Below are 16,437 nucleotides of genomic sequence, written 5' to 3' on the forward strand. Positions count from 1 at the left end.
CAATGTATTTATTTATTTTTTAAAGTTAATTTATTTATTTTAATTGGTGGCTAATTACAATACTGTAGTGGTTTTTGCCAAACATCAACATGAATCAGCCATGGGTGTACATGTGTCCCCCATCCTGAACCCCCCTCCCACCTCCCTCCCCATCCCATCCCTCAGGGTCATCCCAGTGCACCAGCCCTGAGCACCTTGTCTCAAGCATCAAACCTTGACTGGCGATCTATTTCACATATGGTAATATACATGTTTCAATGCTATTCCCTCAAATCATCCCACCCTCGCCTTCTCCCACAGTCTGAAAGACTGTTCTTTACACCTGTGTCTCTTTTGCTGTCTTGCATATAGAGTCATCATTACCACCTTTCTAAATTCCATATATATGCATTAGTATACTGCATTGGTGTTTTTCTTTCTGACTTGACTTCACTCTCTCTAATAGACTCCAGTGTCATCCACCTCATTAGAACTGATTCAAATGCATTCTTTTTAATAGCTGAGTTATATTCCATTGTGTATACATACCACAGCTTTCTTATCCATTCGTCTGCTGATGGACATCTAGGTTGCTTCTGTGTCCTGGCTATTGTAAACAGTGTTGTGATGAACATTGGGGTACATGTGTCTCTTTAATTCTGGTTTCCTCAGTGTGTATGCCCTGCAGTGGGATTGCTGGGTCATAAGGCAGTTCTGTTTCCATATTTTTAAGGAATCTCCACACTGTTCTCCATAGTGGCTGTACTAGTTTGCATTCCCACCAACAGTGTAAGAGGGTTCCCTTTCCTCCACACCCTCTCCAGCATTTATTGTTTGTAGACTTTTTGATAGCAGCCATTCTGACTGGCATGAGATGGTACCTCATGGTGGTTTTGATTTGCATTTCTCTGATAATGAGTGATGTTGAGCATCTTTTCATGTGTTGGTTAGCCATCTGTATGTCTTCTTTGGAGAGATGTCTGTTTAGTTCTTTGGCCCATTTTTTGATTGGGTCGTTTATTTTTCTGGAATTGAGCTGCAGGAGCTGCTTGTATATATTTGAGATTAATTCTTTATCAGTTGCTTCATTTGCTATTATTTTCTCCCATTCTGAAGGCTGTCTTTTCACCTTATAGTTTCCTTTGTTGTGCAAGAGCTTTTACATTTAATTAGGTCCCATTTGTTTATTTTTGCTTTTATTTCCATTACTCTTGGAGGTGGGTCATGGAGGATCCTGCTGTGATTTATCTCAGAGAGTGTTTTGCCTATGTTCTCCTCTAGGAGTTTTATAGTTTCCGGTCTTACGTTTAGATCTTTAATCCATTTTGAGTTTTTATATGGTGTTAGAAAGTGTTCTAGTTTCATTCTTTTACAAGAGGTTGACCAGTTTTCCCAGCACCACTTGTTGAAGAGATTGTCTTTTCTCCATTGTATATTCTTGCCTCCTTTGTCAAAGATAAGGTGTCCATAGGTGCATGGATTTATCTCTGGGCTTTCTATTTTGTTCCATTGATCTGTATTTCTGTCTTTGTGCCAGTACCATGCTGTCTTGATTACTGTAGCTTTGTAGTATAGTCTGAAGTCAAGCAGGTTGATTCCTCCAGTTCCATTCTCAAGATTGCTTTGGCAATGTATTTAGAGGGTGATTTCTGGTTTCTATAATGTGACCCCACTTACAAGTCATTTAAATTAGTTATCAGACCACGTGTTCTTTTCAGTGTTTGAGGAACCAACTCAGGTATTGGTGCTATCCATTCTATAATTGTTTCTGCATTCAACAATTCTACAAGTGTGTTTCAGGCCATGGTGCAATCAATATTTTTTCTAAATCCAGATGATAATAATCTTTCTGGGTAAGAGTGGCAAATCCTATGGACTTTAGTGTACTTATCTTCTCCCTCTCTGTCATACACTGAGATGGAAGATTGTTGAGGAGACTACAGAGACTGGGTGGAGGTAGTTTCTTTGTGCCCAAATTACACAGACTGCACTGAAGTTCTGTCAGTCACCTAATTATTGGACATGCTGCTGCTGCTGCTGCTGCTAAGTCACTTCAGTCATGTCCGACTCTGTGCGATCCCATAGATGGCAGCCCACTAGGCTCCCCCGTCCCTGGGATTCTCCAGGCAAGAACACTGGAGTGGGTTGCCATTTCCTTCTCCAATGCAGGAAAGTGAAAAGTGAAAGTGAAGTCGCTCAGTCGTGTCCAACTCTTAGTGACGCCATGGACTACGGCCTACCAGGCTCCTCCATCAATGGGATTTTCCAGGCAAGAGTACTGGAGTGGGGTGCCATTGCCTTCTCCAAATTATTGGACATAATTAGTGCCAAAAGGACACAGGAAAGCTACAGTTCTTCTGGTGAATGTAATATAGGATGGAGCACTGGGGGAATTTGAAAGACTAACAAACTGCAGAAATATTGTTTTTATCTGATTCATGCATACTTGGAGCTCAGGAAATTGTCAATTTCTTTTTTTCTTATGTAATTAAGAGGCTTTTCTTCTAGGTAGTGCTTACAGGATTATATTTTCCTCTTGTCTAATGCTACTTGATTTTTTTAAAAAATCATTAAAATCTTTAAACTTGGACATTATCCTTAAGTTGTAAGTGTGAAACTCAGTCTATCCCTTGTTTCATGATGTGTAAAATTCATCTAGAGACCATCAGTGTTAATTCTGATACACCAAAAGCATACATATTTTAAATGGAGGGATTTTAGTGTTGCAGTTGTTTTACTTTGTTTTGATTTAAAGTTATATTGAATTGAAAAGTAGTTAATTTAGTTACATGTTGAAACTCGTCTAAAGCCTTCTCAGAACCATTTCTTTTTAGCAGCAGATTTTTAAAGATAAGTGGGACAGGATATATGGGAGAAAGGAAATTGTTTCAAACATTCATGGTTTCTGATTTGGAGTAGAAAAATTGGTTCTGAAAAGTCTCAGTTTGGAACATTCATTAGAGCAACTCCTCTCTAATGTAGCCTGGTCAGTGATAGGCTCCAGTATTCATGTTGTTTCTATTTGATCAAGACATGGGAATGGATGGATAATCCAGATCATATTTTAGCCATAATTTATACCCTTTTCTGTTATATCTTATGTTAAAAAATAAATCTTTCTAGGAAAGAAATCAATGTAATAATTTGTTTCCAGTCTTCTTTTGTTTTCATGTTTCCTCATAGGGAAGACAGAGATGCCAATAAACAATAAAATGATCAAAAGGTTAGGCAAAGAAGTAGAATATGAGGCAGTCTCTGGATAGCACACAGGGAGCATGGCCAGTCTCTGACTCACAGGCTGTCTCAAAAGGTTGACGATGACTCTGAAATTTTATCAAGTCCATCTCTTTTCTTTAGGCACAAGTATTATACATTTCTCAGTAGATGATAATCTATCCTATTTTTAAATGAAACTTCCAATGTACAGGGCACCAGCTCCTAAGGGAACCCATTGTGCAGTTAGATGGTTTTCAGAGAAGGATCCTGTTACTGTCAATTTTTGTTCTTCATCCCCTCCACTGGGATGATCAGCTTTATAGAAACAGTTGTATCCATGTACCACCATTGTCTGTGGTCCTGGAAGAGACTGACAGCTAGAGGACATGCCTACCCTAAAGAACGATGGCTCCAATCCCTTCAGCTTGTGACTAGTTTGTCTTCTCTCCTCTAGATGGAGAACAGAGGCTTCTCTATTTTAAATTCATATTGTAGTGTTGACTTACATTCACTTAGAGCTTCACTTTCCCCGCCCCCCAACTCTATGCATTGCTGGAATTTCCCTGCTCTGTGCTAAAATCATGCTGATTCCATTAGTCGATATCCAGGATATTTGATTTTTTTAAAAATGTGATATTGATGTGTATGATCTATAGGACGTCGGATGAATACCAGAATGACTTAGTGTCCTAGGATCCAATGCTGTTTCTGCCACAGCTACCAGTTTGACTTTGAGTGTATGATTTACTATGTGTTTCTGAGCTTCAACTTATCACCATTAAATGTGTGGCCAGATTAGAGCAGCTTTTCCCTGTGGGTTTTCCATGAAATATTAACAGCTATAAGATAAAAAAAAATGGTCTCATTTTAAAAACAGGTGGTAGTCATGGTGGTGATGGTGGGGTACACAAGAATAAATGAATATAAATAAATTTCTTTTCTGAAATACTTGAGCCTTAAAAACAAGTACATTATAAATCTTCAAGAACATTTTTCTAGGGTTATCAAACTATGATTCCTTTTTTCCCTCTAATACTACCTTAAGGCCACCCAGTCTTAACTGGGCTTATCTGCAAAGCAGAAGTAGCCATTCTTTCCTTATTGCCCATTCTAGAAATGTAGTAAAACTGCCAGGAGAGCATTTGAGACTCTATAAATAAGCCATAGAGAATAGTTGGCATGCTCCATGGTTTCCTTTTGCCTCATGACCTATTTGAGGGCAGGGGCCTTTTCTTTGTCATCTTGTGTAAATAGGGCCTAATCTGTCACTTGACATTTCAAAGATATTTAACAAATGTGTTGAATGGAGTCAAACTGTTCATAAATGGAAGACACTGCCTTGAAAATTTTGAGCTGCATGTTATTATAAAGTGCATTTTTGAAATGGATGGGATTTTTCAGGCAAGATGATATCTAAGATCAGAAATTCATGAGTTTCTTATGGTTATAAAGATAACAGAATAAAATTACTCATAGAGAATTCACAGGGAGATTAAAGAATGGCAGAGGATGGCTTTTTGAGAAATTGTTACTGGCTTCTTTCCTGAGTCTGGGTAACCTTTCCCATCAGCTTGAGTCTAGATTCTGCCTAAGAATGTGGATTTGTTAATTGGGGACATACATCCAGATTACCCATGCATAAGGATGGGACAAGACCCTATGAAATGTGCTTCATCTTTCATCTTGGATATTGCCACTGTGTACTTATGAATTTAATTCATTAAATTTATGATGAGTTTATTTTTCTACTTTGCTATTCCATCATTCTGTCGTGTTTCTTATGAGCTTTTGGAGAGCATGAAATATATCTCATATGCATTTATCCTTCTTTAATATCTGATGTTTTGTGATCATAGGAAGAACTCAATAAATATTTGCTGAAAAAATAAATAGCTAAATATGATGGTTCTGACGCTTCTCCAATTTAGCATCTGAAGTTAGAGATAGTAAATATAATGAGCTTCTATTTAACAGAAGTTAAATAAAATTTTGAAAGTGGGGAAAAATAGGAAAAAAATTACCTATAATTTTACTACCAAAGAATCATCACTGTCAAGACTTCTAATTATTTCCCTCTAGACATATTTTATGCAAAGGGAATTTTTATATACAATTGTAATCATGTGCTATATATAACTGTGTCCTGATATTTTCACTTGCAGCTATTTCGTCAGTAAGCTGTGTCCAACTCTTTGCAAACCCATAGATTATAGCCCAGGCTCCTCTGTCCATGGGATTTTCCAGGCAAGAATACTGGAGGGAGTTGCCATTTCATTCTCCAGGGAATCTTACCCACCCAGGGATCAAACCCATATTTCCTGCTTTGCAGATTGATTCTTTACCATTGAGCCACCTGGGAAGCCCACTTTTTTCACTTAAAACTATATGAAGTGTTTATAATCATTATATGCACTATTTTGTATGTAAGAAATATTTCACAATAAAAATTTAAAAACTTTAAAAGTCCCAGGTGACAGTTTTAACAAACAGAATTTTAAAATTGTTCCTGCATATTTTCTTAAATATTTATACTTTTATTATTCTATTTCTTATTAAGCTTCCCTTCTCATTTTATCTTTATTTATTCAGATAAATAAATTTTATCTTTATCTTCAGATGCTATATAAAAGGGCTAAAGTAAATATTTTTGAACATGAAGTTTTTTCCTGTTTTTCCTTTGGGTATTTTTTAAGCATAATGTACCTATTGGCAAACTACTTTTCAGATGTTTGTGTCAGTATTTGCTATTTCTTTCCTTTTCTAGAAAGCTAAATTATTTATTATACAAAAAGTGGAAAGAATTTAAAAATTATAAAAGAGAAAATCCTAAATCTCACCATGTGGCTTTTTCATTTCAATGCCTGGCATGTATATTTGCATGTGATGTTTACATAATTATATTTGTAAAGTATTTGCTATTTCTGACAGGTAGGAACATTCTAAATTCAACGTAAATTCACCAGTAGTGATTTTTTTTTTTTTACTTTGAAAAATATTGACTGATTTTATTGGAAAAATGGTTCCTGATTTTGTTTCATTTTGTGGTCTTATTAGTGAGGTCAAACCTTTTCATAAATATATATATATATACTTTTTGTTCTTTTATGAATTGCCAATTCGTGTCTGTCCGTTTATTTTTCCTACTGAACTGTATGAATGCTCCATTGCATACAGCATGCTGTCTTCTGCAGGTGCCGGCACACACCACTGCTTTAGGTGATGCCAAGACAACAGTATGAACCCGAGCAATGCTGCCATCAAGGTTGGCAGCCAGAGCAGGCTGTGCTGTGGACTGTTTTGTAATACGGTTAGTTACTAAATGGTCCCCTCTTTCTGTTAGTTCAGCATTGCAAAAACCAGGCCTGGCTAGTGATGTGTGTGTGACAGACTTCATTTGCCCCTTCGTCTCAGTTATTATTAGAAAGGTCCAGAAATCGCCAGCCAACAGGGGGCTGTGGGCACCTTCTGTTTCTGCTGCTCTTGGAGGTCTGAAGTGTTGCAACCACTCAATGTGGTTTGCTCTTCACTGGAGCAAATTGCCAACAGCTTGTGTGACTCCTTAAGAGTAATGAGAATCAACCTCATTTTTGGAGCAGAGACAGTGTGTGTCTATATTCAGCAAATCACATCCCCCTGCTGCTGGGGTTGCTTCAGACACTCCTCAGAGGTGAGAGGCCCTTACTGAAGGAGAAATGTCCATTTTGTCTGAGGAGCTGCTGCGTTCTGTCAGCATCTGCTGGCAGTAATGCTTTCTCTCACATAGCTTCACTCCCCAAACCACTGGATGTAACGGAAGTTAATGTAAGTTTCCTGCAGTCTATTTCAGTCCCTTGTCATTTTATCAGGGAGCTAAATGCTAAATGCCTCCAGACACACTGTAAGCTAAGGACACCATTTACAACAAGATAGAAACTTTAAAACCTGTATCGAGGCATGCAGGTCATAGTTTTAAAATAAATAGTAATTTTTTGTCTTAAAAAACTCAGAATTAGTTTGGGAATTGCTAAAGCCATGAAAATTGTCCTGTAACAAAGAAAAAAAAACCCTCCTTAAAAGTAAAGGTTTTGTGCAGAACTTCTAAGAAAAGGTGGAAATGATTTGAGGATAGTCTTGCCTCAATACTATTTTTATCACTGTTTTTCCTTTTAAGATTGTACAGTGCCTCCTTAGTTGTACATAGGATTAAATTCAGTTTCTCCTTGGCCATCTTTTCTGTGTGAATTTTAGACTCTGTAGTATTGTTAAGTAATTTAAAATTCAACTTTTTTTGTTTCCACCCCAATGCATGTTTTTCCCAAACCCACTCCTTTCCCTGTCAGTGTGGGCACTACTTCTTCATACACCTGTGTCAGCTCACATTTACAAAATGTGCTGATCTATCAGGCCTCCCTGGTAGCTCAGACAGTAAAGAATTCACCTGTAATGCAGGAGACCTGGGTTCGATCCCTGGTTGGGAAGATCCCTGGAGGAGGGCATGGCAACCCCCTCCAGTATTCTTGCCTGGAGAATCCCCATAGCCAGAGGAGCCTGGCGGGCTACAGTCCATAGGGTTGCAAAGAGTTGGACATGACTGAGCAACTAAGCACAGCACATCAGTCCTCTTGGTTATGAGTGTGTATTATTATTTCCTTGAGGGGAGAGCCAGTTATATTTCTTTTATATTTTTCAATGTGTTGACTAGAAAGTTTTTCATGTAATATGTTTCTAGTAAATATAGTTATTTGCCTAGCTTTTATTCTAAAACATTCATGAGATTCAAGTTGTGAGCACATTTCTGAGTAGTTGGGGACACATGTGTTTAGGGTTACTGATTTCATATTTTAAATGAAACTATAAGCATTTGTGAAATAAATTAGACTCAGATTTTTTGTCTGTCCTTTAATCTTTAAATAGGTCGTTTTAAAACACTTTAAAAAAAGATGTTTTTTGAATTTCTGATGAGTCCATGTTAAAGATATTTAAACTATAAAAGTAATGGGCTAGTTGATGGTGAATTTTGGATAATATCCTTGATTGTGTTGATTATGTGATTTTGGAAATCTACATGTAGTGTCAGTTTTGGCAGCAGTTTAGAATAGAGAGTATTCCTTTTTGCTAATTGGAGTGACAATTTGGTGACATTAATTTCCTAGAGATTCCATGTAAGTTAGGCTTGGTAAAGATGCATAGACGAAGTGCTCTGATGTTTATCCACTAGAATTAAATTCTGAGATTCCAAATGTAATACTGAAACCATGAACTTTTTCCTTGACAATCTATGTGTCTAGACAGATGATGAGCTCATTAAACATCAAGATTATAATTCAAAATGACATCATCAATTTAGAGAAATGTAAAAATATGTATAGAAGCAATGTTTGAGGAATCACTTGCTGAGGTTAGATTGGGATTGGAAGATACATTGTCTAATACAGGCTACTTTTCAGACCCAAGAGTAAATCAAAGCCAAAAGCAAGTTTATTCTTGAGAATTTGATGAAGAGAAAGTAACTGTGAATTTAAATTGCTTAATACATATAAGAGCCTTCTATGTTATAATTATGTTCACTTACAAATGAAGAAATTGAGGCTCAGAGAGAAGTGAGTTGCCTAGGTCACACAGCTAGTAAGCAATAGAGTCAGGACTGGAACCTACTTCTCATTGACTGCAAAGACCAATATCTTGAGATACAGGAATGTTTTTTAGGAAATAGAAAATTAGTCATGAATAGTTATCATGGCATACAAAAGAGAGACTCCTTGTGGATACTGAGTTGTTCCAATGAGTTACTGTTGGTAAAGCTGAAATAAAGGTGCTCTTTCTAATCTCACCTGATATAGTTGATATGGTCTGATGTGAAGGGTGATCACTGAACTTATAGAAAGGAATAAGACACTGTCCCAAGGAAGCAAAATTTAAAGTCAGGTAGCAGTCCTCCCCTTTTCGAAAGTATTGGGACCATGCTGTTACTTTTCAGTAGATTTTTCATGCATAAAACAATGCTCATTAATCAACACTCATATATTAATAGCTGTACTAATTGAGCATTTACTATATGACAGGCACTACATTAAATGCTTAATGTATGTTTTCTCATTTAATTCCTTCAGTGACTCTATGATGTAGATACCATTAATATTCCCATTTCACAGGCTAGGAGCCTTAGACACAAAATTAAATGATTTTTCAAACTGCATATCTCATTACTGGCTGAATCAGATTATGTCTAAGCATCATGATGACATGGTCTGTTTTTATTAACAACTACTAATACTTCCTGCTTCTTGCACTGTAAGGAGTCTACTTAACTTTGCATTTGCCTTTCCTAGATGATTTTGAAGCTCTAATCGATTTGTGCTGCAAGATTACATTAAAGGACACAAGGGAAACCCTGTATATTGTTACTAGTTACTAGTATTTTTGATTTAGTTGGAAAGACAGGTAAATTCTGGCAGCAGAGATGCTCTGGGAATCACTTCCTTTATCTGTAAAATGAAATCAATAATGCTTCACCTGTTTAAAGATAGGAGCTGGACAGGATAACATTTTTGACTGAATATCCACAGAATTATTCCCATTTGAGTTCTCTGGGGGAATGAGGATATTAACATGTATGAATGAGTATGAATGGCCTCAGAAGCTTAATGATTTAATGAAGAGAAATATTTTCTTGCCTCTCAGTGTAATACTGACACTTCTGGTTGAAGCTTGGACTCCAGTTTTCAAGTGATCTTAGACTAAGAACAGGGGCATCATATTTAGTCTCCCACATAGCAATGCTTTCCTTTGAGAAACACCAGTCTTTACTTTGACAAGATTATGTTGCCTTTTGTTTATCAACTCTGGCTAAAATACAATTTTAGGACTGTAGAAAGAAGAGCTGTATCAAAGATATACTCTTCCAAGAATCAAGGTTGATTGAGACTTCTTGTCAGAAGCGTGAAAGATTCTAAAGGTGTAATATGTTGATGGCTTTGTTGAATTAGCAGTTTATCACACCACATAGTTCCCAGAGTGATTTATCATTGAGTCAGGTTCTGTTTTACTCTGTCCCATTATTACAGATTAATCTGGGACATATAGTTTGTGAAATATTGACAAATGCATTCTGAATTGTTATTTTGGATACCATCAAGACATTTGGCTCCTTTTGATTTAATACCCTTGACTTCAGCACTAATTCTGAGCATGTTAGAGATAAGCCTCTGTAAAGAAAAGTGAATAACATTAATTAAGATGGTATGACTTTTCTCCTCACAATAAATTCTTTTGCTAGAATGGGAATAATAATGTTTTCAATAAAAATGCCACCTAAGATTTTTCTTATGTTCTCATAGGAGAGTTCTTTACTGTAAAATTAAGACAGCCTCTTAACTCTGAAGCACGTTCAATTTATCAAAAAGGGCAAACCTAATATTCCAAAGCAGACTCAATCCTTTTAGTGCATACCCATTTTAGGACCAAGGGAAAAGTGTCTTGTTCTGCAGGAAAACATTTCTCAGCTAACGGTTATTTTAAATGTTTCCAGGAGACCACAGAGTAAGAGAGGAGACAGCAACAACCCCTGGCATGCCTGGGGGATCACTTGTTTTTTCATATCTGTGGAATCCTGTGTCAAGAGAGGAAACATCTAAAAATAAAATGCATTTACTCAGAATCTCTGGGGCAAGGTGCGAAGAGCCTGTGCTCTAGGAGCCTAGATTAAAAATTAAATGGTTGAAACCTGGAGAGCAGATGTTATCAGCAGAATCGTGGGTGCTTTCTGGCTAAGTATTGCCATCTGATTAGTTTCAATAAATTGGCTTTCAGCACTACTGTCCTTTGGCCTTTAGTTGCTGGTGAACCCATTTACTGGTGAGCTGTTTGTTTGTAGTCCAGTGATTACTGGCCTTTCAAAGCATTGGCTTAACTCACCAGTACTGTACTGTCTCCAAAACTCAGTCTAGTCTGTTCATCACTCTAGTCAAGTTCCAAATGGTAGGAGTCAAAATCTTGCTCTAGTTCACCTATATACTTTTAGCTTTTCCCCTAAAATGTGGCATGGAATGGAAAATAGAGCCCAGGACTGGTATAAACACTTTTTAAAATTTATTGATAAAGAGGATCCATGAGGAGGAAAAGGGGCCAGCCAGAAGGATTTGGTACAGTCCTGGGTATATTACTTTTCTTTCAGTTGATTCCTGCCCTCTTAGATACTGCTCGAATTTTCCACTTCTTCTTTAGGAATCAAATCTTAAAACTGAGACTGAAAGCTGTACAATCCTGCATTTCTACATGTCTCATTGTCAGTCCAGAATCCTGCCATTACTACCACCACACTTTCACAAGTCTTTCAACTGTCTCTAAAACCCAGTGACTCAGTTCAGTTCAGTTTAGTCGCTCGGTCATGTCCGACTCTTTGAGACCCCATGAATCGCAGCACGCCAGGCCTCCCTGTCCATCACCAACTCCTGCAGTTCACCCAGACTCACGTCCATCGAGTCAGTGATGCCATCCAGCCATCTCATCCTCTGTCGTCCCCTTCTCCTCCTGCCCCCAATCCCTCCCAGCATCAGAGTCTTTTCTAATGAGTCAGCTCTTCGCATGAGGTGGCCAAAGTACTGGAGTTTCAGCTTTAGCATCATTCCTTCCAAAGAGATCCCAGGGCTGATCTCCTTCAGAATGGACTGGTTGGATCTCCTTGCAGTCCAAGGGATTCAAAGGCTCTCCTTTTTTAGTAGAACTTCAGCTATTTTGAAATATCATTAGAAAGAATCTAACTAAACAAACTGAAATGGATCTGTAGCTTATGGTTGACCAAAAAAATATTGAAAAAGTAAGCTGTGGATTTAGGAGTATCAGTTTTTCAAATTAGACTGGGATTTTTTTTTTTTTTAAAAGGTATTTATAAATGAAAAATGTATCTTTCTTTGTTTAAAAATTATGTTCATGCCATATTCTCCATTCCCCCATACACTTCTTAAAAACTTTTTATTTTATATTAGAATATAGCCAATTAACAATTTTGTGATAATTTCAGGTGCACAGCAAAGGGACTCAGCCATACATATACATATATCCATTCTTCCCCAAATTCCCCTCCCATCCAGGCTGCCGCATAACATTGAACAGAGTTCCCTGTGCTATACATTGCTGGTTATCCATTTTAAATAGAGCCATGTGTACCTGTCCATCCCACACTCCCTAACTCCCTTTCCCCGATAAGTTCATTTTCCCCCCAGCAACCATAAGTTCATTTTCTAAGTCTGTGAGTCTGTTTCTGTTTTGTAAATAAATTCACTTTTATCATTCCTTTTTAGATTCTGCGTGTAAGTGGTGTCACAGGATATTTCTCTTTCTCTGTCTGACTTACCTCACTTAGTATACAATCTCTGGACCATCCATGTTGCTGCAAATGGCATTATTTCATCCTTTTTAATGGCTGAGTAATATTCAACTGTGTATACCACATTTTCCTTATCCACTCCTTTGGTTGTTTCCATGTCTTGGCTCTTGTGAACAGTGTTGTGATGAACATTAGGATGCATGTATCCTTTTGGTGCATGTTTTTCTCCAGATTCATGCCCAAGAGTGGGACTGCAGGGTCATATGGTAGCTCTATTTTTAGTTTTTTATGGAACCTCCATAGTGTTCATAGTGGCTGTGCGTGAGTGTGAGCTTAAGTCTCTTCAGTCACGTCTGACTCTTTGTGACTCTATGGACTGTAGCCCACTAAGTTCCTCTGTCGGTGGGATTCTCCAGGCAAGAATACTGGATTGCCATGCCCTCCTCCAGGGGATCTTCCTGACCCAGAGATAGAACCCGTGTTTCTTATGTCTCCTGCATTGGCAGGCGGGTTCTTACCACTAGCGCCACCTGGGAAGTCATAGTGGCTGTACCAATTTATATTCCCATCAACAGTGTAGGAGGGTTCCCTTCCCTCTACACCCTCTCAAGCATTTATTGTTTGTGGATTTTTTGATGACAGCCATTTTGACTGGTGTGAGGTGATAGCTCACTGTAGTTTTGATTTGCATTTCTAGCCTTGTTATTCACTTAATCTCAAATTTTGAAAATAATCAGTTGCTAGACTGAGGAGGTCCAGGAACACAGGGTCTCTTCTGTACAAATTTTGCTTCTTTGACCCAAGCCAGACCCAGACTATTGCCTATTTGGTGACACTCCTAGCCTGCCTCTAAAGATGCTTATCTTTACTGCTCAGGGACTGGGGGCCTGATACAGATTCATCAGAAGAGCATGCTTTTATCTGGGATCAGCTTTCAAACTAAAAATTTTCCTTAGTATTGTTATATTATTTTCATAGTATTAGGAAAAGTGAACAAAAAAATTTAATGGAAAAAATATCCATGCTGTGAAAAACTCTTAAAGTGGACTCCAATTTTCTGCAGAATCAATGTGTCTGATGATAAAATCAATGTCTACAGAAAGGGAAGATTTTCAGTTACTTGGGTCAGAGAGTAAATGTAGAAACATTGTAAGAAACCTTGAAATTTTAACAGAAGAGGATTTTCAGCAGCAAAATTCAAGGAAAGGCCTTTTAGTGGAATTTTTAATCATTATATCAAATTTCTTTTACATTATCTGACATCTCAAGTGCTTTTGATAGCAGATTGAATTCAGGCTGTAATTTTCAGCCTTGGTAGTCTTAAATATCATCACTTCAGATCTACCTTAACTTTGTTCAAATACTAACTGGTGTAGTGTCTGTTTGATTTACAAGTAGAGGAAAAACCAGGGTGATGAATGCATTTTGATTTCTGCTTTCTTGTTCTTTTTCATTGTGCAAATGAAGATTTCTTTAAACAAAAGTATGTCCAATTGTGTCTTTGCAAAATGCCTTTTCAGAAAATAAGTTTTGAATATTCATTTTAATACTATTACTTATGACCCTACATAGGCTCTGTGCTGTTAAATCTTCAGTGTGTGAGTCTTAGGGCTGAGCAGTAACATTAGTGATATTTTAATGTCAGATCCTCTCCTTGGCAGGCTCTTTGGATGTTGCATGCAAACTGTATTTTAGGATTTTTTTTTAAACTTAAGATATGTGGATCAATGATTTTGACATGTTCTCTTAGACCAACTGGATTTTATAAACATTATTATACTTTACTCTTGAATGATACATAACACTGAGAGACAGAAACTGGGTTTCTATCCTGCCATGACGACCTGGTATTGATCTTGCTCAGATAATTACTTATTACTCTCCCTCAATGTTGAATGGACTACATGGAGCCCTCTGTGGGTATGAGGGGGAAGTGGGGCCAGAAGTTGCAGAAGTTGCATTAACATGCCATGAAGCTGTGTGGTCACCTTCTCCCTAAAGGGCTACAACCCCCTTAAGACAACTTCCTTTTCAGGGAGTTGTAAAGCATAGAAACTTCAGAGGAAGGGGCCCAGCTGCAGGGATACAGTCAGGAAGTCTTCTTACTCAGAGGAGTGACCTTGCGTCAATGTGGGCCATGAATGAATCTCCTGCTGTGGCTCAGGCTGAATCCTCTCGTCAGTTACAGTCGCTGGGAAGAGACACATGTTCATTTTCTGGTGGTGCTCCTTGCAGAGTGAATGCCAGCTCCTCCTCAATCAGGTATGGTGCCATTGTCTTGAGAGTGATTAGAGATGCATTATGTAGAATGGTGATTTAGATGTGTTAGGCTATGGTTCATGCAAATCTAGGTTTCAGGGGTGCTGAATTCAGAATGATCTAGAAGTTTCTTATCAGAATTAGAAGGTAGGCAAGATGATTTTGCCACCAGGATCACCAAACTCAGGATAGGAAAGCTTGACAATATATTTGCTGTAATAAAACATTGGTGAGACTAATTGTTTTAAAAAAGAAAGATTAGAAGAGTCATGAAAGAATTGTGAGTGTGCAGCCTCTCCTGTTTCCTTTGCTACCACTCAAGTCTTAGTTGCAACGGTCTAGCACCTATGGCAGCCCACTCCAGCACTCTTGCCTGGAAAATCCCATGGACGGAGGAGCCTTGTAGGCTGCAGTCCACGAGGTCGCTAGGACATGACCGAGCGACTTCACTTTCACTTTTCACTCTCATGCATTGGAGAAAGAAATGGCAAACCACTCCAGTGTTCTTGCCTGGAGAATCCCAGGGACGGGGAGCCTGGTGGACTGCCGTCTATGGGGTCGCACAGAGTCGGACACGACTGAAGCGACTTAGCAGCAGCAACAGCAGCAGCACCTGGGCTAGTGCAGTAGTCTCTTCACTAAGTTCCCTGTGCTCGTTCTGCCCTGGCACGCCACTGAAAATACAAGTCAGGTTTTGCCACTCTGCTTTCCAAACTTTCTAAGGGCTTCACATCTCACTAGCACTGAGATAGGCAGTTTTTTTTACTGTGGCTAATGTTGCATTATAGTGTCTGCCCTGGCCCCTTCTCTAGTCTCATCTCACCCTGTTTATTCTACTTGGGTCCCTCTCCTTTCCTCACTGTTCCTTGAATATGCCATCCACATTCCCTTCTAAGAACCTTTTCACATGCATATTCCTGTCATTGGAGTATTCTTCCTCCAGACCTCCATCCACGTCACTCACTTCTTCATTCATCTCCATCTCTGTTCAAACAGCACATTCTGAGAGAGGCTTTTGTAGCCATGGTATCTAAAATAGCACAGTCACACCCACCCCATCACTCTCTGTCTACTTGCCCTCCCTGCCTTCTTCTTTGTAGCACTTACCATCACCTGTCACATTCCATTAAGTTAAATGGTATGAAATTGCCTTTTTTGTGGGTCAAGAATCTGGCCATTTCATATGCTTCAAACTAAATTTGGCCATTTCATATTCTTTAAACTAAAATATAGTTACTAATTTATAATTTTATTTCAACCTAAAATATATTTATTATTTAATATATTTAGTTAACATATTAATTTGTTTATATTTGTCTTCCTTCCTCTGCACTAAGATTTAAACTCTGTGACCAGGGCTTAGATTTGTTTTGGACCACATCCCCAGTGTCTGGAATATAGCAGGCACTTAGGAAAGCTGTATCTAATGAATGAAAAGAAGGAAGAAAAGTTGTTGAAATTTGTTGATAGTGAGCAGAGAAAACTTAAATGAAAAGTGATCTGTGCTTAGATATTCTAGGAAAATGTGATTAGAAGAACTTCTGAGAAAGTCCAGAAAAATTGAAGGACTTACTGGGATCCATGTGATGTACAGTGTAAAGTTTTTGAATTGGAATTCTGGGCTATGTATGGACCTTAATTATATATTTTTTGATATGGTTTCCTGAAACTGGGTCTGA

General features: G+C 38.1%; 1 protein-coding gene across 7 annotated transcripts in view; it reads left to right on the forward strand.

The window, feature by feature from the left end:
- Positions 1–16,437, forward strand: part of PDE4D (phosphodiesterase 4D) — a 1,603,025-nt gene that overhangs the window by 263,883 nt on the left and 1,322,705 nt on the right. Inside the window, exon 1 of one of the 7 annotated variants that reach the window (XM_061393123.1) lies at positions 14,552–14,761. The exons of the other annotated variants lie outside the window; for them this stretch is intronic. The gene's annotated coding sequence lies outside the window, so the exon portion shown is untranslated. Of the gene's footprint in view, positions 1–14,551; positions 14,762–16,437 lie in introns of those variants that run through there. 7 annotated transcript variants of the gene reach the window in all.

The sequence above is a fragment of the Bos javanicus genome, chromosome 20 (assembly GCF_032452875.1).
Source record: "Bos javanicus breed banteng chromosome 20, ARS-OSU_banteng_1.0, whole genome shotgun sequence".
In the NCBI taxonomy this organism is placed as follows: Eukaryota; Metazoa; Chordata; class Mammalia; order Artiodactyla; family Bovidae; genus Bos; species Bos javanicus.